This window comes from Rhinatrema bivittatum, chromosome 17, assembly GCF_901001135.1.
Source record: "Rhinatrema bivittatum chromosome 17, aRhiBiv1.1, whole genome shotgun sequence".
NCBI classification, from domain to species: domain Eukaryota; kingdom Metazoa; phylum Chordata; class Amphibia; order Gymnophiona; family Rhinatrematidae; genus Rhinatrema; species Rhinatrema bivittatum.
In genome coordinates, this window is record NC_042631.1 from 8,280,348 (window position 1) to 8,306,017 (window position 25,670).

At 43.7% G+C, this 25,670-nt stretch overlaps 1 protein-coding gene across 1 annotated transcript in view; it reads left to right on the plus strand.

Moving 5' to 3' along the window:
* LOC115079245 overlaps positions 1-24,519 on the plus strand; it is a 66,502-nt gene extending 41,983 nt beyond the window's left edge. Inside the window, exons 16-18 of the mRNA XM_029582569.1 lie at positions 12,701-12,776; positions 22,399-22,500; positions 23,095-24,519. The gene's annotated coding sequence lies outside the window, so the exon portion shown is untranslated. The remainder of the gene's footprint in view (positions 1-12,700; positions 12,777-22,398; positions 22,501-23,094) is intronic.
* Positions 24,520-25,670: the final 1,151 nt, after the last annotated feature.

The window sequence follows — 25,670 nt, forward strand, 5'->3', positions numbered from 1 at the left end:
AGAGTGCCCTATATTGCAGCGAGCAATGGCTCCAATTGTAAAATGAAAAGTAAGGGGGACAAAGGACATCCTTGGCGTGTTCCTCTCAGGATGGGAAAAGGTTCAGATTACTCCCAGTTAGCCAGTGGACTCGCTTGCGGGTCTCGATACAAAAACTGAACTACAAGATGTAAAACAAATAACTCCATTCCACCCAATCAAAAGCTTGTTCAGCATCGAAGCTTATGGCCATGTAGGGAATTGAGGTGTATAGACACATTTCCATTGCTACAAGCACCTGCCGAATATTTGAAAGAGCATACCGCTTCCTCACAAAGCTGACTTGATTAATTCCCACCAAGGATGGGAGATAAACAGCCAAACGATTGGCCATGATCTTTGTCCACAACTTTTGATCAAAGTTGAGCAAAGAGATTGGGCTATAGGATTCAGGTAAAGAGGGATCTTTACCATGTTTGGGGATGAGTAATATGTAAGCCATATTCATCTGGGTGGGAAAACTGCCTTGAACAATAAGGTCCGAGAATAATGACGCCAAGGGGGAGGTTATCTTATCGATAAGACATTTGTAAAATTCGGCAGAATAACCATCAGGGCCTGGAGCTTTCAATCGCTTAGAGCGGTATATAGCCAGCTTAATTTCCTCCATGGATATAGGGGCATTTAGCAACCGCTTCTGTTCCTCGGTGAGACACGACAAGGAAAGAGACTCATAAAAATGAGAGCAGGCGTCCTCCGACCAGCCCTCTGTCCGATATAATTTAAGATAGTAGTCTTGAAAAAGAAGTAAAATCGATGTAGTGTTGATCTCCACTTGACCTGTGGGATTTTGCAGTCCAGCAATAAAGAGGGGCACGCATGAAGATCTGATCAAGTAAGACATCAATTTACCCGCCTTATTGCTGTATTGGTATAATTGGTGTTTATAATAGAGCAGGCTCTTTTTCGCACGCTGGTGCAATAACGTATTTAAGGCACATTGCACCAAAAGATATTCATTTCTCGTGCGCTTTGTATTAGAGCGAAGATGTGCCTTAGCCTTCCACAGCTGCGTGCTTAGCTGCAATACCCGCTTATTTAAGGCAATTAGTCTGTGTGCCTTGTAGGAAATGATATTGCCTCGCAGTACCGCCTTTGCAGCGTACAAAAACAGGGTTGGCTGGGTTTGATGCTCCTGATTCAAGTTTGCGTAATCAGTCCACTTTTAAACAAGGTAGCATTGAAAATTCTTATCCTCGGCCAAATAATATGGAAACCTCCATATCCGGGTTGTCTGCAAAGGGGCCTGAAAATGAATGTCTAACCAGACTGGAGCATGATCCGAGATCAAAATTTCTTCAATACCGGCTTTCTGCACATTAGAAAAGGCATGATGACTTGTGAGGAAATAATCAATGCGGGAATGGGTAGCATGAGCTCGGGAAAGGTGAGTAAATGCCTTCTCCCCACGCTTCGACCAAATGTAAAGCAGTTTCCAGGAAAGTCGGACCCCGTCCCATCCCTGGTTCCCTATGCCGATTCTGGGAGGCATCAAGCTGAGGATCTTTGATGGGATTGAAATCGCCCCCAACAATAATTATATCAGAAATATAAGGAAGTAAATGTTGATATATTACCTGAAAAAACATATGACTATATGTACTGGGGGCATAAATATTACAGAGAACTATCGTCTTATGATAAAGCTCTGTGACCAGGATAAGAAACCGACCCTCCGGATCTTTGAGAAAGGTCATAAATCTAGTGATTTAGCCTGCAACCTGGCTCAGAGGGGCTTTCTGTGAGATTTACATCTTCAGAAAGATGGGATTTCTGATTCCAGGTTAGATTTGATGTGTACGGAATCAAAGCTGTACCAGAGAAGCAAAACTTCCACACAGCTCCACTGATCCCTCATCTGGCAAGAAGCAATACCACCTAAAGCCCACATGAAGCTTTCCGAGCCCAACGCTCCTGCTTTCCTTTGTCCTTGTTTCTTGCGGGGGCAGGGGGTGGTATTTTGGAAATGGCCCGTGCTGCCTTATGACTTAAAATTTCTCAGTAAACTACTATTTTTTTTTTTTTTTGTCAAAAGCAGTTTTATTTCTAAGCTGATTACTTCCCGGTTATGTCATAGGGAACCTTGAATCTTGCTCATTTCCAGAGCAGTGGGATTGGCTGCAGATTTTTGACTTGTGACTCTTTTCTTCGTGGTGCAAAAAGAGATCAGGTTGGCTCTGGGTATGTTGTTAGCCCTGTGGATATCTACTCCTGTCAAGCTTTTAGCACACCAATGAACCTTGGGATGCTTTTGCGTTGGATGATGCATCTATTGTGTGAACTCCAGCGTTGGTGGCACTTACATAGGACAGAACCTAATCCATTAAGACATGGACCCAGTATGGAACTGGAGCCTCATATGGATGGGAAACTCTGCTTCGGGCATCCAGAGGACCTTCTTTTCTACGTATGCTGGTAGGTCTCCTCCTGCAGACATCCCAGTATAAATTAAATAAGCATAGACAAGTGCCGAGATTGGGTTTTCTGGAAATATTTTTCCTCTTTCACGTACAATTTGCATAATTTTCCCTAGAATATTTTGTAATGCAGTTTTTCCTGATTCCCTGAATAGATACGTGATCTGACTTGGCATGTCCTTTGACCTGTAAATTTAGTTTATATGGCAGAGTTTTTCAAGTAGCCAAGTAGTTGAACTGAAATATTTGATCTTGGGGGAAAAACCAATAGACGCCAATGTGGTTTAAATTGTTACACTGAAATAATTCAAAAGATTGCCAAGCTTGCCTAATATGGCATTGGTATTTGTCATTGTTTCTAATTTTTTTTTCGACACGGGGGAAAGTTCCACCCTGCGTCTCGTCTCCGCTAAGCTCTTAGGACAGCGCTGGCTCTAGAATGTCCTCTGATCACTGAGGCTGCCGTGGGGAATGGTGGCTTGTAAGGCAGGTATCAATTAGTGAGTTCTTGGAGAGCAGGCCCTTCAGGGATTAGAGCAATAAACACAAAACCTTATAATGCAATTGCAGAGAACCTAGGGGAGTTTGTAATTCTATTTTGTTTTTCTAGCCTGAAATTATTTTTGCTTTTTTTTCAGCCATATAAAGAAATAGGAATAACATTTGAGGGCTTAATCCTTTTTTTTTTCCAAAATTTTTTACTATCTCACGCTCTGTTGCCTGTGAATACAGTAGTGATCTATCGAGCCTTTCAAATTCATACTTTTTCCATAGTGTTCTGATGATTACAAATGTGGAATGTGCTTGGCCATAAGGTTAGTGACATCATTGGTGCATGACTGTAGGGCTAGCGAAGAGCTTACAAGGCTATCAAATGTGATAAAATCAGTTTCTCTCGGGGCACTGTCTCCCAATGGATTTGCTTTGCGCATACCCTGACAGGCATGAACCTCATTCGTAAGCCATGGTGTGTTGGAAGTGATCTCAGTTTCTCAACTTTAATGGTTGCATTGTGCCAGAGGTCCTCCTTGAGTTTATAGGGCGTAATCTTTGAGGGCAGCATTTCACCGTGCTTGGAAATTCTTCTTAATCAGGCTGGTGGCACCCAATATAATTGGGACGACTTCTGTATCTTTTTGCCACATTTACCTGGTCTCTGATTGCATCTCTTGTTCCAAAAGGACCTTCACTTTCTCCATAGGATCCATAGAACAGTCACTGGGTCCTGGCACCTCGATCAGTGATGCCGTGATTTTCTCCTTTATCACAATATTGGGTTTTCTAGCATCAGCCTTGTCAGTTGAAATAGGAGTGTCTCAGGCGATCACAGTTTCTTCGTTCTCCAGTTCTGTTAGGGTTGTGTTCCCAGTGTTTTTAGGTAGACTGAGGTTTGTGTTTTCAGTTTCCAGTGGATGAGCCGTGCCACCTGATTGTGCCTCTCTGTATGCAGGCCTTTGGCGACAGCAAGTCACATACAGTAATGAGATGTGTAACAAGTTTCCAGTTCTGTTTTGCAGAACCTGTATTTCGTATTTGGCTGTTCTAACTTTTTTTTTTCTTTTTTTTTTGTCTGTTGGAAAGAATTATGTAAGAGGAATATATGTTTGTTTCCTGAAGAAGGGCTGGAAAGGCTCCAGAATTGGCATGCTGGAAAAAAATGGGAATATCTTGGATGAGTTTTGAAAACTAGAAAGATGGGGTCAGTATTTCCAGCAAACAAAGCTCCATTGCTTGATGTGGCAGACTGCCCAGCAGACTTGCCTCTGTACTTAGAACAAAAAAGCTTGGATAGGGGGGAAACCCCATATTGAGGCATAGCGTACATTTAAGTTTCTTTCACGCTAGAGCACCAAAGCACCCCTAGCACGGCACAATAAAATATACTGCATTAGTTACATATATCATGTATGGTTTCTATAACCAACAATGAAAAGAGGAGGCCCGTCTGGCACCCTAAATCAGAATAACAAAATATCCCAAAATACTTATAGCTGTCAAGAAGGGATCGGCCAAAAGAAATAACCAAGACTTTTATTGCCTAACAAAAGAGCCCCAAAGTCCTGAAGTGACCTCCTGTCTGGCAGGAAACTATTGCACAGGGGTGGCCCCAAACAGAAAGGCCCTAGGGCATGTGTCCTGTCAGAGAAGGGAGAGCAAGGAAAAAGCCCTGAGCAGATTGATGCACCCCGATGGGAAGATTAGAAACCCGATTTCACATATACTTTGCGCTGACACCATGAATAGCTTTAAACATCAAGCACAAAATCTTAAAAACGTTCAGCGGTACAAAGCCAAAGCACTGATCTGAAAAAGGCAGGCCATTCTGCCCCCTAAGCAGTGCAGCTGCATCCTGAGGACGCTCTACGATATGGCAGTGGTTTGCAGGCGTCGGCAGCAGTGCAGGCAGACCAGAACAAGTGCCTGCAGCAAAATTTACCAGGGCTGGTGCATAAGATACAACTGTGAGACGTGACGTAGCTTGCAAATGTTTATCAATCCTGACCCCCACGCAATTCTAGTTGTCCAAATGATCTGGGTGAAGACCGCTCCCCTTTTTTATGGCATACGCTGCATCATAGAGTGCGTAAGATCAGCAGGGATCTCCCCCTCTACGAGACCTGGACGTGGCCTATTGCATGAAACCAGAGCTGCAAGGCATGGGTCCAAGGGAGAAGCAGCAACATTCATGGACCCCGCAAGCTGACCCAGGAGCGAATGCCTCAGTGCCAGGCTGTGTAATAGGTCTTCTCTGAGTCATCATTTACTGAGAAAAGATTAGCACAGCACTCCTAGGAGGCTGGCAAGATAGCATTTACAAAGCTTTTTAAGTACCTAAAAAGAATCTGTGGTTTACTAACGTCTCCATCCTGGCTGAGTAACAAGACTTCAATTGCCTGTAACTTTTTTTTTTTTTTTTCTGTCTACTGCCTCCATTAAGTTCAATCACAGGAATTTTATCTCCAGGCTCTGTCCAGTTATCTAATTACCCTCAGGCACTCTAAGCTGCCTGGTGTATCAGGGAGAATGTTTCAAAGCAGAGTGTACCCAATGCTTCATATTCACCAAGTTACGGAAGTGCAAGCTTCCGTGCCTAAGCGATTCTCCAGAAATCCTCAGCTATCTCTCTCAGAAATCCTCAGCTAAGGTCTGATCACAACCTGGCAACCAAAACTCAATACAAGCGTTCTGGGTTCAGGACACAGCACACCCCCAAGGGGCCAATTCTCAGAAGAGAGGGAGATACCTCGGACATGCAAACATGGCACGCATACACTGAGTCACTATACCAGCATCCAGCTATTGGATGTAAGCTTATCTGAGCACTTGTTAAGCAAAAGGATAATGCAAAGGATAAATAACAGCAAGCACTAGAGAGCTGATTGCAAGCAATAACCACTAGAAAAGAATTAAAAGATGCATATAAAGATAGCAAATGTTAGGTTCCTAATGAAAGCTGAAATGGGCCCAAGGAATCCGTCTGCAGTCTCAGCTCTGAAGTCTGACAAGTCACAATGATGCTGAGATCCTTACAGCTCTGCTCATTTTTATAGGACCTTTCTAACAGGAGTGAGTCCTCTTCCCTCTCATTGTTCTTATCACAGTTCAGCACATCTGCTTCTCAAACCTTGGGACTGGTTGGTGTTTCCTTCCGTGCCCCTGCTACTCCCAGTCTGACTCTGACTAACAGTTCTCATGGGTTCAGCGCGTAAGCAGGTCTGAGTTTAAATATCTGCGTAGCCCTTAGAAGCAATAATAGCCATGGTTCCCAGAGACATCTACACGCCACAAAAAACTAGGGATGTGCATTCGGTTTTGACGAATTAGGAAATTCGTATGATATTTCCTAATTCGTCATGTATCAGTAAACCGAAAAACCGATTGCATTTTCCCCGAATTTTCGGGAAAAATCGGTTTTCGGTTTAGCATGCACTAAAGGGAGTTAGCGCACACTACTAACTCCCGTTAGTGCTCCTGTTAGTGCTCGCTAGCTCCCGTTAGTGCGCACTAAACCGAAAATGATTCAACATGAAAAAAAAAATACCGAACCGCGGGAGATACGAAATTTCCCGCGGTTTTACAAAAACGAAAGCAGAAACGATCGCCGGCACGATGCACATCTCTGCAAAAAAGCAGGCGCTTATGATTGAGCACTCGCAGACCTAATTTATGCCCATCCACCTGTCTCGGACGTGCGATGCAGTATGCTAATGAGCTGTTGCGGTAAAAAGTAGGCGCTAGGGGAAATTGTGCATCCCTAGCGCCTCCTCGGCATCGGACACCCAGGACAAGTAGCTGTGTGCGGGTTAGGAAAACGGATGCTCGTAAATTGAGCGTCTGTTTCCGAACCTGACTGCCATCAAGACTTTTTTTTTTTTCTAAATTTTTTTTTTTCCTTGGTGCTGCTTTCTGTGGTTCCTCCGAATGAATTTCTGTTAAACATTTGGGGCTTCTCAAGGCGTAATGCCAGTTCCAGGGCTGGCGTTGAGCTCAGGGTTATTTTTTGCATTGCGGGGTAGTAGCTAATAGCCTCATCAACGTGGCATTTACATGTGATGAGCGCTATTAGTTATGTGCTGGTTTGGAGCATATTTTGGACGCGCTGATCCCCTTATTGCATCAAGGGTTATGGGCGTGCGTACAAAATGTACATTCAAGCATGGGTTAACCTGTGTGCTAGCCTGAGTGCACGGTACTGCATTGGCCTGCTCGAGAGGACTCTGATCCTAACAGCATTTTCAGCAGGTGACATGGACATCGTCCTTCTCTGCATCCTCTCTCTTACCTGACCGTTTTTACTAAGTGTGGCCAGGAATTAGACAAACCCCCATTACCAAGGGACAGTTGAGGTAGAGCTGAAGTTGCATTAGCCCCTGCTTGATAAGTAGGCCAGGATGCTAACTGGATGAATTTGTGGGCTGTCGTTGTGTCCAGTAATTGCTTAGCAGAAGTATTATCCACATGTGCATTAAAATCCCATTAACGCAACATTTTGACTTTGAGCGATGGGGGTGCCTGATAAGCGAGGATCCTACGCTTGGTGTCCCATCAGAATGAGACTTACTGTAGTGGTCAGGGCTTTAATGGAAGGGAGGCCCTGTAGAGAATGCTCCCCCCTGATACAACTGTGGTTGTTGCAAAAAAAGAAACTTGTGGTGGAAAGGGTTAACAGGCTTATCCCGTCATTCTTATATTTACTAGAAACCATGGGTTAGTAAATGCAGACAAAACAATTCCCAAAGTGAAACCATTATGCTGTTTACCAAGCCCCCTTCCTGGCACTGAAGAGCTAGAAAGGATCATTCTAGGGCTTTTAAGCATCGGCTCTGATAATGAGCATGCGATCCTCCTGCCATGTAAAACTGACGTTACAAGCTCCTTCCCTAACACAGCTTCTCTCATAACTAAAAAAAAAATATATTAAATGCACTAAAAGCTTTGCCCAATCCACTCCTGCTGCTATGTCAGTTCTACTAGAAATCCAGGAAATGAGACCGATACGATCTGCAATCCCTCGCACCAGGCCGCGCAGAGGAGTCCCAGGGAAACGGCAGGAGTGTCTGCAGCCACCCCCATCCTCCCCTTCTACAGACGAAAGCTCTGCCCCAAAACTGACTCGGCATGTTTCCCCACTTAGGATCTAATCTTTATTTCATCTCGGAGAAGAGAGGGCAAGCTTTATAAATCTTTTCTTATCTAGCCATTCTCAATTATGAATCTAAAGTAAGGGCCTGATCCACTGCAGATGATGAGAGAGAGAAAGCTTACAGGACCTGGAGTTTGAAAAACATTTGCATCCACAGCCTGGTCTAGGCATTTGCCAAAACGGCAAGTTAGATTTCCTCCGCCTATAATTGGCCAAAACTTTAATCAGGAATGCATTTTTTTTGTTTCAATATAGGGCAGATAGTGAGCGTCCTCTTAATGATCCGGAAAAAATGCCAGTTCTTAAGGACACATTTGTAATCCACTACAAACTGCTAACTATTGGATCCCTGCAGGGCACCAGCGGATGGGTGAGGAGGCTCGGATCACTCTCGCCTCGCTCATGGATAAAGATGTTTACTAATTTTCTGGGTAAGTTATTGAGAGCCCTGGATAGGTGGGCAATGAGAAATCTGAAGTCATTAAGAGGAAACGGCGGGCTCCAGGATAGTAAGTAGCTTTCAGGGTATTCAGTTCCCACAATCACATAACCCGCCTTCTAATTCAATCTTCAGGATCTTCCCCCTTCCTCTCCTTAACCGTTAAAGTTACAGAGATCCAGCTTTAGGGAATTCTTAACATGGTAGCCAGCACCGTGACTTGTCTTCTGTGGCGACGAGGGAGGTTCACTGCGCGTGTTGGCAAATCACATTCACCCCTGAAAAATACCCGTAAGAAAGCAACCCTCACCGGTGAGCGATGCATTAATTAGACTAAGCGATTTCACTTGATCCAACTAATGCTGCCAGTGGTGAAGGTTTCTGTTCCCGAGAGGCACCTGCGGTGCAGGGAGCCCCCAGGAAGAAGGGGACCCCACTCGCAGCTGCTCCGTGGCTTCTGAAGTGGCTTCTAAGCCCCTCACCTCGTCCCACAAACTTATGACACGGTCGTGCTGCAGTTTGGATTTGCTTATGACTGGGAATAAGGAATAAGACGAACATTGCAACGGTCTCTAGAAATACGCAGAAATAACCAGAAGCTGATACGGTGCCACCACGTCCCAGTGAGTTTATTTTAGGGTCCTGGATGTTAACCGTTGAATTTTGGCAAGTTGGAACCCTGACTGTGCATCAAACTGTAGGCAGCATCCTTGGCTGTGCAGGGGAGCAGATGGTTTGCTTTAGAGAACCGCAAACAAACAGGTACTGAGCAGAAGTCATTGGCCCAAGGCAAGAAAAAAATACTTAGCTATTAACGCTGGTTCCCACAGGACCCTGATCGAGCTGCAGACCTTGGGGACAACTTTCAGACATCCAATGAAGACCCTCCACATCCAGTCTTACTATGTAAATGAGGCTTTAATTGTGCACCTCAAATGTGTGCATCTAGCTAAGCTAAGTCTGACAAAGCAAACGTAACTTCCAAAACGAAAAGCAATTTAATGTAAAAAAAAACAAAACATTCATTTTATGTTTATGAAAAATTGGGGATCCTATTTTTGTCTTAAAAAAGAAAAGTGTAAGCATTTACAGATTCGGATATGTGGCAATTTGGGGCTTTTTAAAATCCTGGCTGGCTAATCCCCGGGTTTAAAATGTGTCTCTTTGTGAGACTTCCTGAAGCTGCAGACAGCCCACTGGCTCCATTTCTTTCAGTCCAGTCTCAGTCGCTTCTGCCTTTGCCGCATTGTTCCAGCTTCCCTGCTGCGTTCCTAATAAAGAGGCCGAGGTAATAAGCTTGCATTTAGCTGTACACACATTTCACATGTACAGCTTTATTGCTGGGTTTCTTCATGCACATCCCAAATGAATGAAAACATGAAGGTTTACTGCCCGATGTAGAGGTGTAGACTTAATTCATGCTCTGCTGACACTGGAGATCTAACTCCTGGTGAAAGGAACCTTCTGCGGCTAATGTTAGCCTGTGGCGCACAGTCCCGCCCCCGGGATTTGGGCACAATTCATGTATCTGAGTATTTTTTCTGTATCTTTTTTAAATTCCGTGCCAGGAGTTTAGCAAGTGAGTAAAGAAAGCATGCGCTGAAATTATAGCAGGGCCATAAGCAGGAGAAATCCTTGCGTACGGTGGGGTGAAACAGAACTGGAGCAGATTGACAATCCCAATGAATGCATTGGGCAGCGAGGATTTGCAGCAGGAAGATCACGTTTTGATGCTCATTTCCACAAGCTCTTGGCTTTCTTTTTCCCCCTGAGTGGGCAGTCCTCTTCTCTCTTCCTCTAGTCTTCCCTTTCATTCAGAACCAGGGCTGGGAGTTGCTACCCTAAGCCTTCAGTGGCGATTACCTGGGGATTTTTTTCCTGTATCTTATTTTCCTTCCCAATTTGCTTTGGTTTGGCCGTTGCAGCGACCATCCTCGTCCAGGGGCCACTCACACGGGGCCCCTTCGACCCCTGCGCTCATGGGCAGCTGCAGGGAGCTGAAGACCTGAGCTAGGATACACATCCAGGTCCTTCTGTATGAGTTACTAGGCTGGCTGCTTCCAAACCAGGGCAAACACTATCCATAAATAATCGAGAACTAAAAATCACAAAACTATGTCTTATGGCTTTTAAAAAATGAATGAAGGCTGCAGGTGATGTTCTACACCTCTCCACGTTTTGCTGAATAGAAAGGCCTGGGTGTGTTTATTTTCCACAATTTCTGTCTCACCGGTCCGTCAGGCTGAGTGGATTACAGGTAAATGAATGCCTTTGCTATGGTTCATTCCAGACACAATACCTCTGGTTTTTTGTTAGGTTTTGAAAGCTGTTCCTTCCTTTTATTGTCTCTCTATGTGCGCCAACTCATGGAATGTTGAAAAGATTTACATAAAAGGGATCCAAGTCTGTTTGGGGCAGAAAATGGGAGCACCTCAAACACGTTTGGAAGCCGAGAACATCAGAGAACGAACCCTCTGAAAAAAAAAAATCCCCGTTGCTTTACTAAGGGATGCAGTTACAGGATGTGGAAATAAAGCAGCCGGCAAGGGGGGGGAGCGCCCACACGCCCCTCTTAGACTTCCCTCTTCACCCATGTGTGTATGTGAGTTTCCCTTGGCTACGTTGCGAGCTGGCGTGGGGAGAAGCCTTTGGAATGAAGCGTTGCCAACACTTCAAGCACCACAATGTGTTATATTTGATGTAAACTGCTTTGGTGTCCTCCTTGGGTGGGGCAAGAAGGCAGTAAATATGAGAATGTAAGGCTCCTTCCAAGTTTTCCCTATCCCGTACTCCAGGGATGGACAAGCTCCAGTCCTACAGGGTCTGCGCACCAGTTGGGTTTTCAGGATACCCCTCAGGTGCATGAGAGAGATTTGCACGAAAACCTTGTATTCCGTAGCACAGAAGTTCTCAACCCAGTCCTCTGGATCCACTTAGCCAGTCAGATGTTTAGGATATGCGGGAGAGATCTGCATGCGGTGTCTCTCTTCTGCATATTCGCCGTGGCTGACTTGGTTAGGTGTGGCCAGAGGACTGGGTTGAGAATCACTGCATTTGGGTGTCCTAAAGACCCAAGGACCGGATGTTTCTCCGAGGACGAGCAGGATGGAGGTCCTCATCACCCCTTCTACAAATCTGTGTTGGAAAGCATTCCTGAAGCCACGCGTCTGCAGGCTTTTTATTCTCTGGGGCCTGAAAGCTAACATTAGAAAGGCAGTCTAGAAAATTAAAATAAAATCCCATTTCCAGTCTTCGGCTGCTCGTATCCTTATGCTTTTTATGTAGAATCTGTGTGATGTGTGCATGGGGCTCAGACAAAATGTAAAGCCTCTCAATTTTTCCTAAAGCAATTTCCCAAATTTTCCATGCGGGACCTGTATTTAAGATGCTTTACAGACCTTCCACCAATCAAAGCACAATGTGTTTTCTCGTCTTATTGCCATCAGCCTAAAACTTAAAATGTGGCTGCTCTGTGCTTTGTAATTTTGGTGGGGAAGAGACGGAGTTTAGGTAGGTGGCTGAGGAGCAAATGGAGCTCGTGTGGCGACAGTCCGCATGTAGCAATATTTAGAAACCACATGTCTTCTTCCTGGATTTCAAATGATCTCTGCCCTCCGGTAATTTATTTATTATTATTTTTTTTAAAGTTTATTAGACTAGCAATGGGCTCTTCCTGACCGGCACTGGCTGCTGTTAATACTGGAAACTTAGTTTGTTGTGAGATTTATTCTGGTGGAAATTGATCCATTGATCTGGCCTGAAGGCAATAGCATCTCACAACTGCAGCTCTGTCACAAGCTGAAAGAAACATCAAATACAGTACAACCACCTTACAGTGTGTGCATGGATGACAGATGCCTGCTTCCTTTCCATAAGTTGGCAAATATTATGCAGCAACAATTGGGTGATGTAACCCAGAAGGATGTGACTCTCCTTCTGGGAAGAGCTGAGGCTAAAGCTGTGCCTATCCTGCCCCTTCCCCTGCTATGTAGAGGCAACGCCTCTCTGCAGATCAGAGATCACAAGCTATGTGCAGGCGCTGCTGGCAGGAAGGGCTAGGACCAGACTCCACAGCGTTAGCAAACGATTCTCAAGCTTCCTAATATTAAAGCAGAAGTATAACCTTCAGGTTTTTTTCCTCCTCCTTTTGGCTCCATTCAGATGGAAAACATGAGTGGAAATAAATGGATCTGTGCCCTGCTGAGTCTCTGTCTCGTGCTTGGGTTTTGCTGCTCTGGTGAGTACCCTGAAAGCATCTGCTTATTTCCTGTCTTGACTCCAAAAAGAGAAAAGTGTGCTTAATATTCTGTGGATAGTGGTAGTGTTGTATTTAAATTCCTTAAGGGCGTAACTTGTCTTAGTATATGATTTTTAGGAAGTATGAAATATTAACATTTTTTAATGTGTTGTGAATGATTTAGCTTTATTTTTAATTAATTGTAATACTTTAGTGATGGTAACTTAAGTGTTAGGAACAAACTTTGTATTATGATTTATGTTTTGATGTAAACCGTTGTGATCGTGCCCCTCTCCGAATGACGGTATACAAAACTCATAAACACATAATCATGTTGAGTAGGGGTATAGAAGATTGTGGAAGGACTGTTGGGGGAAAGGTTGCTTTTTGCAGATAACTGCAAAATCTGAAACAGGGTAGACAGTCGGGGAAAGTGTGGAAAACACAGAGGGGAACTAGTGAAGTTCAAGTAATGGTCTAGACTAGCAGTGAAGATTTAATGCAAAAGAAATGCATTGAGGCTGTAAAAAACCCAAGGGAGAGGCCCGGTATAAGAGGGTGAGATTCTTCTAAGCATGAAGGAAGAGCGGGAACTGGGGGTAATCTTATCTGATTTCAAGGTGGGCAAACAAGTGAGGTGATGGCAAAAGCCAGAAAGCTGCTTGAGTGGCTAGGAAGAGGGATTGGTCAGCAGAAAAGAGGCGATATTGCCCCTGTACAGGTCCCTGGTGAGACCTCACGTGGAATGCTGTGTACGGTTCTGGAGACCCCACCTTCCGAAGGACATAAACAGGATGGGGTCAGGCCAGAGGGAGGCTATAGTACTGGGCAGTGGTCTTTGTTCTAAAGCATAGGGGGACTGACCTAAAGATCTAAACATGTACACCCTGGAGGAAAGACAGATAGGAGAGAGACATCTAAAAACCTTCAAGGTTTCAAAGCACAGGAAGTGGGTCTGTTTCAGTGACAAGGAGTCTCTGGCTTGGGGTCATGGGATGAGAGTGAAAGGGGGAGGGCTGTAGACTGAGGAGTAATGTAAAGAAATATTTCTTTATAGAAAAGTTGGTGAATGCATGGAAAAGCCTCTCGCGGGAGGTGGTGGAGATGTCGAATTCATGAAAGCACAGGGGATTTCTGAAGGAGTGGCAGGGATAATAGAGCTCAGCATTTGTGTGGACAGACAGACTAGATAGGCCGCAGGGAATTTCTGCCATCGCGTTTCTATGTAAAAGGCTAGAACTTTGTGAAAGCAGCACTCTCTGTCTGTGCCGCATGCAGACTGTTCCCTAAAGGGAAGACTTTTAGAGGAAGCTTGTCCTACGTGAATGTTAGGTATTGTATAACACACACACCCATATCTTAAGGTCGCACAATGAGTGGGTGGCTAGCGGAGTGGGACCCAGGGGGTAGGAGTTCACAGCTGTTCTCTACGTATTATACTATACCTCCAGCCCGTAGCTATAAATGAGAGCAGGTGGTTACTCTGAGCTGAATGGTATCAGAAATGTGTGTGTGTGTGTTTTGTCAGCTCTGAGAACAGCCAGACTGCCATTTCTAGCTGTTGTGACCTTTCAACTTGGAATTGCTTAAGGCAGGGGAGATCAACTCCACTGGTCAAGAGCCACAAACAGGCCTGGTTTTCAGGATATCCACAATTGAATATCCATGAGATTTGTATGCAAATATCTTGTACATATTCATTGATATACTGAAAACCGGGCCTGTTTGTGGTTCTGGAGGACCAGAGTTGCTCACCCCTGCTCAAGGTAACTTCACCCTGGAAGTCCTGGACTTGAATTTGACTCCTGTCACTGTAAAAGGCTTATGCTTTGGACTTGTACATTTATTATAAAGACACATAAAAGCCACTAAATCTTGACAGGTGATCTAGAAACATCACTTGAAAGGGATCACTTGGTCTCCCCACCTTCCATGCTGACAGGTCTTACTCAGTCTGTCATGTTCTCCCCCCATCTTCCCAACACTTTGTGTCTGTCCCATGCACGCTTGGGTTCTGCTGCTCTTGGCCTATATTATCTCTCTCTACAGGAAGTCTGTTTCAGTTATCCACCACCCTCTTGCACGAGTCTTGTACATGCCATTAACATCATATACAAAACTATCAACATCATATAACATCATATACAAAACTATCAACCAAAACACGCACCTCGACCTACAAATACCTCTTAAAAAATACACTTCCGCCAGACCCATCAGGGAATGCTACAAAGAGTCACTCCAAATACCAAAGGCCAAAACCTACCAACATAAATCATTGAGTCTCAGAGCCTTCTCTTCAGCAGGTCCAACTCTCTGGAACTCTATCCCACCAGATTTGAGACAGGAGCCATGCTCTCTAACATTTAGGAAAAGACTAAAAACTTGGCTTTTCAAAAAAGCATTTCCAAGCCTTGAATAATTCCTCCATTAAATAGCACAAACTCTTATCCAATAACTGGACCAAATACAATTCAATCAACCTTAAATTGACAATCATCAATACCTGCTGAACTTTTATCATAACACTGTCGTATTTATGCATTTGGTTATTTATGTTCCGTTCCATAGTGAGGTATTGCCACAGTTTCTCACATATTCTTATTTACTCACTATGCTACTCTATTACATTAATAGACTGAAATGTTAATATTGCTCTGTGCAATCTCTCCCCTTTTCCAGCTCCAAGTTGATTTCCCTGATTTATTGTAACTTTCTCAATTCCTATATCTGATTCACGATATTTAAAGTTCAAGGTTCTTTTTGAGAACATTGTTTTACGTTATGTTATGTTTTACACACTTTGTTAATTGTAAACCGGGTTGATGTGATGCCTGTCATGAAACTCGGTATAACAAAAACAATAAATAAATAAATAAATAAATGCCTTGTAACAAGCTGTATTGCTTATCAGATCAGACTTTACAGTAAGCCTCTGCTTTCCCAGCTTAATGTGTTGGACTCTGAGCAGAGGTAGATGTACGGCTTCATATGCTGCATACAGCTTTCCTAGCTTCTATAGACTGCAGTGATGAAAACATCAAAAAAGGTGTGGGAATTAGTGCTTGGCTGTTTGAAAGTAATTTATATACTATTGCCAATTTGTAGCATCTTATTTGTGTTCATAATATTTAAATAAGCAGGTAGATAAAGGGGAGCCAGGTGATATAATGTATCTGAATTTCCTGAAAGCATTTGACAAAATCTCATGAGGGACTTCTTATGAAATTAAAAAGTCACGGGACAGGCAGCAGTGTCCTATTGTGGATTGCCAACTGGTTAAAAGATAGAAAACAGAGTAGGGCTAAATGATAAATTTTCCCAGTGGTGAAAGGGGGAATAGTGGAGGGCCCCAGGGATCTGTTCTGGTACCACTGCTTTTTAATATATTTATTTATAAATGAGCTGGAAATGGCAGCAAGTGAGGTGATCAAATTTGCCAATGACACAAATTATTCAAGTTTGTTAAATCCCAAGAGGATTGTGAGAAATTGCTAGAGAATTGCTTGCAAACTGGGAGACTGGGCAGGCAAATGGAAAATGAAATGTTAAATGTGGACAAGTGCAAAGTCCACTTAAGGAAGAGTAATCCAAATTATAGCCACAGTCACCACCCAGGAAAAGGATCGAGGTGTCATTGTTGATGATACATTGAAATCTTCTGCTCAGTGTGCAGCAGCAGCCAAGAAAGCAAGCAGAATGCTGGGGATTATTAGGACAGGAATGGAGAATAAAACAGAGAATATCCTAATGCCTCTGTATCGCTCCATGGTGCATCCTCATCTTGTGTTCATATATCATACACAAACAGAATGCTAGGGATTATTAGGAAAGGAATGGAGAATAAAACAGAGAATATCCTAATGCCTCTATATCGCTCCATGGTGCATCCTCATCTTGTGTTCATATATCATACACAAACAGAATGCTAGGGATTATTAGGAAAGGAATGGAGAATAAAACAGAGAATATCCTAATGCCTCTATATCGCTCCATGGTGCAGCCTCATCTTGTGTTCATATATCATACACAAACAGAATGCTAGGGATTATTAGGAAAGGAATGGAGAATAAACAGAGAATATCATAATGCCTCTATCACTTCATGGTGTAACCTCATGAGTATTGTGTGAAGTTCTGGTCACCACATCTCAAGAAAGATGTAGCAGAATTAGAAAAGGTATAGAGAAGAGCGACCAAGATGATAAAGGGGATGGAACAGCTCCCCTATGAAGAAAGGCTGAAGAGGTTAGGACTCTTCAGCTTGGAGAAGAGACGGCTGAGGGGGGATATGATAGAGGTCTATAAAATAATGAGTGGAATGAAACGAGTAAACGTTAATCGGTTGTTTACTCTTTCAAAGAGTTCAAAGACCAGGGAACACACAATGAAGTCACTGGGCAATATATTTAAAACATATAAAAGAAAATATGTTTTTACTCACTGCATAATTAAGCTCTGGAATTTGTTGGAAGAGGTTGTGGTGAAAGCTATTAGTGTAGCTGTGCTTAAAAAAAGGTTTGGATACATTCTGGAGGAAAGGTCCATAGGGACTTGGTGAAATCCACTGCCTGAGATGCTGCCAGGTACCTGTGACTTGGATTGGCCACTGTTGGAAACAGGATCCTGGGCTTGATGGATCCTTGGTCTGATCCAGTATGGCAGATCTTATGATTTGTTTGTGTTGATCATCTTGGTTGTCATTATATGTTTGGCTTCTTTTTCTGTTTTTTTTTTTTAATCTAGCTTATTTTACGATATTATACAAATTGTACCGTGTTTCCCCGAAAATAAGTCTTATATTAATTTTTGCTCCCAAAGATGCACTAGGCCTTATTTTCAGGGGATGTCTTATTTTTCCATGAAGAAGAATTCACATATATTGTTGAACAAAAAAATGAACATTTATTATATTCTGAATAGTTGTCTGGTTATGCTGGTTTGTGATGACAACTAACTATGAATCCTGCAGGGTAAAAAAATCACAGCTGCATGCTCTGGTGTTCTGTGCGACGGGCATGCTCCCAGATAAAAACTTTGCTAGGTCTTACTTTCGGGGGAGGTCTTATATTTAGCAATTCAGCAAAACCTCTACTAGGTCTTATTTTCGGGGGATGTCTTATTTTCGGGGAAACAGGGTATGTACTGTACTTTAAACATAGAAATTATGGCAGAAAAGGGCCAAACGGTTCATCCAGTCTGCCCAGCAAGCTTATGGAAGCATCAAAAGGTATCAAGCTTATTGGTTAAGGGTTAAGGGTAGTAACTGCCACACCAGCAAGTTACCCCCATGCCCTCTGTTCCTCATTTCCATCCTCTAGCCTTTAGGGACACACGGTATCCCTTTGAATTCTTTCACTGTTTTTGTCTTCCCCACCTCCTCTGGAAGGGCATTCCAGGCATTCACCACCCTCTTTGTGAGGAAATATTTCCTGTGTTGGTTCTGAGTCACCTTCCCTGGAGTTTCATTTTGTGACCCCTAGTTCTTCGTATTTCTTTCCAGTGGAGAACGTTTGTTGATTGTGCATCATTAAAGACTTTCAGGTGTCTGAAGGTCTGTATCCTATCTCCCCTGCACCTCCTCTCTAGGGTGTACATATTTAGGTCCTTTAACACCCCCCCCCCCCCCCCCCCCCCCACCCACCACCACCACCACCACCACCATCATTTTGGTCGCCCTTCTCTGGACTGCTTCTGTCCTGTCTCTGTCCCATTTGAGATATGATCTCCAGAACTGAACACAGTACTCCAGGTGAGGCCTCACCTAGGACCTGTACAAGGGGATTATCACCTCTTTTTTTCTTACTGGTTGTTCCTCTTTGCAGCCCAGCATTCTTCTGGCTTTAGCCTTCACATTGCTTCGCCATCTTCAGATTGTTAGACACTATCACCCCAAGGTCCCTCTCTTGCTCCGTGCACAGCAGTCCTTCATCACCCATCACATACAGCTCTTTTGGATTACCACATCCCAGATTCATGACTCTGCACTTCTTAGCATAGAATCCCAGCTGCCATATCTTCGACCATCTTTCAAGCTTCCTTAAATCATGTCTCATTCTCTCTGCTCCTTCCGGCGTGTCCACTCTGCAGATGTTAGCATCATCTGCAAATAGACAAACTTTACCTTCCGTCCCTTCCGCAATGTTGCTGACAGATATATTGAACAACCTGGTCCCAACACCGATCCTTGCAGCACTCCGCTTAACACCACTCTCTCTTCAGAGTAGGTTCCATTTACCATCACACGCTGCCTTCTATCCATCAACCAATTTGTAATCCACTCCAACACCTTGGTGCTCACTCCCAAGCTTCTCATTTTATTCATAAACCTCCTGTGTGGGACAGTGTTTAAAGCTTTTCTGAAATCCAAGTAGATCACATTGCGTGCTCTTCCTCAATCCAATTCTTTATTCACCCAATCAAAAAAATCAGTCAGATTTGTCTGAAAGGACCGTTCCCTGGTGAATCCATTCTGCCTTGGGTCAAGCAATCCATTGGATTGTAGATAGTTCACTATCATCCGGCCCCATGGCCTTCCCCGTTTTGTTTTCCTAGCTTTTCCCACACATTCTCTTCTGTAAATGGAGTTTCGTCTACTCCTCCCCCCAAACAAGGTCTTGTTAACTAGTGATGGTCCTTCTCCAGGGTCTTCTTTAGTGAACACCGAATTCAAGTAATTGTCTAATATTTCAGCCATTTTTGTCGCTCTCCCCCTATTGATCTTTGTCTCGTTTTAATTTCACGGTACCACTTTGGACTTTCTCTGATATATCTTAAGAATGTTTTGTCATCTCGCTTTACCTCGTTGGCAATCTTTTCTTCCGTCTGACCTTTTGCTTTCCTGATTACTTTCTTTGTCTCCCTCAGTTTCACCAGGTATTTCTCCTTTTGCTGCTCTTTTTGGGATCCGTTATATTTCTTGAATGCTGTTCTTTGCTTTTATTTTATCAGCCACCTCCTTTGAAAACCAGATTGGTTTCTTATTTCTCTTGCTTTTGTTTACTTTTCCGACATATAGATTATTTGCCTTTGTAATTGCTCTTTTTAGTTTGGCCCTCTGTTGTTCCACCTCTCATTTTCTCCCAGTCTTCTAGTTCTGTTTCCAGGTACGTCCCCATCTCAACAAAGTCTGTATTTTTGAAATTCAAAGATCGGGTCTTCGTGTGACTTCTCTGTACCCTATTTGTGATATGAAAGAATACCGTTTGATCACTGGTGCTGAGGTGGGCACCCACCCGGACATTAGAGACATTATCCCCGTTAGTGAGCACTAGGTTGGAGTATAGCTCCCTCCCTCGTGGGTTCCATTACCATTTGTTTGAAGAGAGTCCCTTGCGGGGCATCCACTATCTTTCTACTTCTGTTAGATTCTGCAGAAGAGATTCTCCAGTCTACATCCAGCAGATTAAAATCTCCAACAATCAATACTTCTCCCTTCTTTCCCACCTTTTGGATGTCTTCGACCAGATACCTGTCCAGTTCTTCCTTTTGAGTTGGAAGCCTGTAAACCACTCCAGTAAAAATGGATGCATCATCTTTTTTTTTTTTTTTTTTTTAGGACAGCCCATCATGCTTCTTCTCTACCCTGTATTCCTTGCAGTTCAGTTACTTAGATATTGTCTTCGATATAAAGAACCACTCCTCCCCCTTTCCTGTCCTCTCTGTCCTTCCTTAACAAGTTTTAGCCGGTATGGCCTTATCCCAATCATGAGAATCAGTGAACCATGTCTCTGTGACAGCAACAATGTCAAAGTCCGCCTCCACCATTAGGGCCTGCAGGTCTGGGATTTTATTGCCCAAACTACGAGCATTTGTAGTCATAGCTTTTCACTTACTTTACCGTGATTTGTTTTTTGCTTCTTAGGCAGCTGTTCTGCTTTTTAGAGCTGATTATTGTTTTCTCCTCCCTCATCTTCTATAGCTTTTATTGCTTGGGGGTGATTTTTGTTTTTGCAGTATCGTGATTCTCTTTGTTTGGAGCTTTTGCTCTCGTGTATAGTTTTGTCTATATGAGGCTGCTATGCAGTCTTTTAGTTCATTTTGCTTGTGAGGCATCTTAGCAGGATGCTTTTTTGAGATTTTGTATTTGATATTCTGCTCTGCTCTGACAATTTTCATAGTTTATAGTTGGATTGTGTTTCAGCTGTAATATTTTTATATAGTATTTGATTTTTTATTGTTTGCAGTTATGTTTTGCTTTGTAAGTGGCTATGGGACTTTTGTGAATAGTGGAACATAATTGGAACTCCATCTTTTGGAATTTTGGAGCCATTAACGATCGAAACTTACAAGTTTAACCTCCTGGTAACTTGGGGACCTGTTTCAAGTGTTGCGTAGCTGGTGTAGGGAGCAGACGGGCGGTCACTCACACAGAGGCTTAGTGGATTTCAAGGACAGTAATAAGGAGGCTCCCTGGAAATGGTTCAGTGCTGGTCCCCTATAAAGTAAGAAAATCCAAAGAAAGTGGTGGATGCCAAGATAACTAATCACTGCTGCAGGACTGGTGGCTTTAAAGAAGGGGCTTCCCAAAGTTTCTTTTTTTTCTATTGAAAGGTGATGGGAAACTTCAAATCAGGGGAGGGGGTGTCAACCCCTGAGTTTGCTGAGGGGTGGTGCATGTCTGGCCCTGGGAAAGGAAGGGGAGTGTGGAAATCTCACTCTCCTCCACTAACTTCAGTCACCCACCCTCCGCTGGTGGGGCCCGGTCTCTTCAGCAGCGGCACAGGTTGGGCCTGTTGGTGGTGCCTGGAACCCGCCACTGCACATAAGGTTAAAGGGCCAGTACCCAGTACGATGGTTGCACTGTATTTACACTAATAGATTGGCAGGTGGATTCCTTTTCATAACTGATCAACAGAGGACTCAAATGTGACATTAGAATGGGGCGTTCTAGCGACTTCACACAGTATTAAGAGGTGATTGATCCTACGCCATAGCGAGAGAGGTCTTGGCTATTTACTGTACACCTTAGGGCTAGACCAGCGTGCATGCATGGAAGGTTCCTGAGGCCCCTGGTCAAGAACTGGCACTGCGATGATTTGGCTGGAGGGAAGGGCTAAATATAGGAAAAAGGTGGAAGGCTTCAGAGCCCATAAGAAGCAGACTGTGCTATCTCCCAATCGGCTGCAAGCTCCATGCGCTTGCAGTAATCTCTGCTTTATTTTCTAAGAAGTGTTGTCCCCTGTCTGGTCGGCTCCATGAATGTCGGTATATTAAAAGTTTTTAGATAAATAGATATCACTGCTTCAGAAAAGGAACCGTATAAAGGCCCAATGTAATGAAGGTAGTGGCCATCTTTCCATTAGATTTGCTTGTGAGGGCAGTGCACTGACCACCATGCCCATGTGCACATTTGTTGTACTCTAGACTCCTTGCTGCATCAGGACTAAAGCTGGCGCACATTTGTACACAGGGGGTGCAGACTGATTAGTCTGCACTTCAGATGCCATCAGCTGAGAATTAATTTCTAGTCAGGAGCTGGGGGCAGGTTTCATTTCCCTCTTAAAACCCTCAGCCATTTGCTATGCAGATGCTCTGGAGACGGTCAAGCTTGCAGGCGAGTGGCTTGGTTCTGTTTTGAAATGTAAAATGCTGCTGGCTAACCCAGTCTCTTTTCATTGCAGGGTATGCGCTGACATGCTTGGACTGCACTTCAAGTGATAAAGTTTGTGCTAAGAACAAAACCTGCCCAGCCGGCGACTATTCCTGCCTCAGGGTCACAGTGGGTATGTATAGGCTGAGTGAGGGACTAGTGGTTCTTCTGCTCACGCCCAGATCTTCAGCGGCATGCTTAAATGTTCCCGATCTCCAGCCTATTACCATGCGCTTGCCCTCTGCATAGGGCAATGTGTTAATGCTCATAGTGTTAGGAAATGATCTTCAGGAGCTCCTCAAGAAGTGACAGCTTGCCAACAAAACAATTTTTAAAAACAACGGGAGGCCTCCTTAAAGCATTCTCGAGGCCTGAGTTCACTTCCTCCACAAAGATAAAGCCGTTGGCCAATTGCTGGCGATTATGGGCATGATAGTGTGGCTTCTGGGCATTTGAACAGATGATGGCTTGAGCAGTGGCATCCACTTATCCTCCCTCACTGCAGCGTATCCCAAATCAGGCAGGAACTACACCTTGTATGGGAATCTTGAGAGGTTTTCTGGGTGGCGAGGGCACTATTGAGGAGTGTCAGTGTGCACTATTGAGGAGTGTCAGTGTGGGTAGTGGTCTTACGGACTTCTAAATGCTGCAGCGGTAGCCCTGACCCTAGTGCTTCCGGATACGAATAAGGTGATGAAATTAACTTTTTTGCTCCTTCCTTCTGCAGGTGCCATGAAAACCTATCGGTGTGAGATGCGTGGCAACTGCAAACTGGACACACTTTCCAAAGAGTTTTCAAATAATTTAGATTACTATTGTTGCCAAGACAAGGACCTGTGTAACGGAGCCATGACGACTACCATGCATAAAACACTGTTTGGCCTGCTCACTCTCACAGCTCTTCTGTGGTTACTCTGATAAAAAGCCTGGAAAAAAAAATCACATCAGGTGGTGGTCTGGTGGATATTTTCAAGCAATTAAAGAGCCAGGGCGTTTCCCCATCAGCAAGAATACCCTAAGAGTTGAATTTGTGATAAATATGCATGTCCTGTATACCATTGTATTCTTGCACTATGTAGTCCTGTAGGCTGAGGTTGTAATTAGTATACAAAGATCTGACCACATCCCTATCTTTATATAATGCTTAATTTACAGAGCTTGAGCCACACAATAGCCAGACCCTGCTTCTCCTTGTTTTTTGCCTCCACCCTGTCATTAGGTTACATCATTCATGGCTTGCTTAGACATACTCTCTCCTGGATGGCATCTGCTACTGCTCTATGTCTGTGCAGCTCCAAGAGCCCGGTGTGGGCCAAGATTGTGAAAGCCAGAAAGGGTGGGGATGGGAGACAGGAGGTGCAGAACTTCTTCACAATTGCCTGCACTACTTACAATGCCCTAGGCCTCCACAGGCAATAGACGCCATGAATGTGACGCCCTAGCCCTGCTTTGCTAAGGTCTTATTTCCTTTTGGTCTTCCACCCTGAAAGTAGAAGTGGGATTGAGCTTGTGTGGATCCCTGCCAGCCTTCGCCTCCCTTACCCAAAATGCTGCTAGCAACAAGAGAATACATTACTGCCACTCCCTCCCTTCCTGCAGGGTTGGGCATTTCACCCACAAGCTGGCTTCTTGGGCGGCAGGGTGCAGCCTTTTGCTGATGCATAATTGGTTTAACTTAAATATATCAAAACAGCTTAACAATTCTAAAAGGCACAAACGAAAAACAGAAAAAGAACTCAACAGCATTTTAGATTGAAAAACATCTGAATCCCATCCCTGCCCCTTGCATAAAACTAAAGCGACCACTGAAAGGTGCAGCAGAAACCGGCTACAACCCTGCTGAGAGGATACCTAAACCCAACCAAAAGCAGAGTTGCTTCTGCAGGGAAGCTGTGGCTCTTAGCATTAACTAGTTCAGATGTGGAAGGGGAGAGGCAAGTAGGGTGACTGGGGGGATCGCACCCTTACCCCCTAAAATTCAAGTCCTTTTGCTAATGCCCTACTGCTATGCAAATATTATGAAGAAATAAGAATTTTCGTGGTGGCTTTTTAATGCACTGCTTACAATGTGTTGTAGGTTTAGTACCTGTAAAACATAATACATTGCTGCGGTTTATGCTTTTTAAATAAATTGCAATTCCACCACGTTGAATGCTCTTTTTGTTTTCAGCCTATAGTTCAGGGTGCACAGAGTACACTGGGACAAACTGTAATCACATGTGAGTGAAAAAAGATGAGAATTACATTTTAGCTCAAATTTTCTTTACTTGTGTGGTAAAAATGGCAAACTCCTGCTACAGTAAGCTAATGAATTAAAATGCATCAGGCATTTAAAGCGTGCCATCATAAAAACGTGCACATGAAACTGCAAAGGCACACAAGACAGATGCAAAGTTAGCATCTTTGGAGCAGGCATGAGAACATCCCTGCCCCTAAAACTGCAACCCTTAGCACAATTGTCACCATTCTGCAAAAGTCTCCATGGTGAACCGAGAAGCGGTGGTAGGCCTGATTGACCAACTGACGCATAGTAAATCACCTGGACCGGATGGTATACACCCCAGGGTTCTGAAGGAACTAAAAGATGAAATTTCAGACCTATTAGTAAAAATTGGTAACCTATCATTAAAATCATCCATTCTACCTGAAGACTGGAGGGTGGCTAATGTAACCCCAATATTTAAAAAGGGCTCCAGGGGTGATCCGGGAAACTAGAGACCGGTTAGCCTGACTTCAGTGCCAGGAAAAATAGTGGAAAGTGTTCTAAACATCAAAATCACAGAACATATAGAAAGACATAGTTTAATGGAACAAAGTCAGCATGGCTTTACCCAGGGCAAGTCTTGCCTCACAAATCTGCTTCACTTTTTTTTTTTGAAGGAGTTAAACATGTGGATAAAGGTGAACCGGTAGATGTAGTGTACTTGGATTTTCAGAAGGCGTTTGACCAAGTTCCTCATGAGAGGCTTCTAGGAAAAGTAAAAAGTCATGGGATAGGTGGCAATGTCCTTCCGTGGAGTACAAACTGCCTAAAAGACAGGAAACCGAGAGTAGGATTAAATGCACAATTTTCTCAGTGGAAGGGAGTGGATAGTGGAGTGCCTCAGGGATCTGTATTGGGACCTTTACTTTTCAATATATTTATAAATGATCTGGAAAGAAATATGATGAGTGAGAATCAAATTTGCAGATGATACAAAATTGTTCAGAGTAGTTAAATCACAAGCAGATTGTGATAAATTGCAGGAAGACCTTGTGAGACTGGAAAATTGGGCATAAAAATGGCAGATGAAATTTAATGTG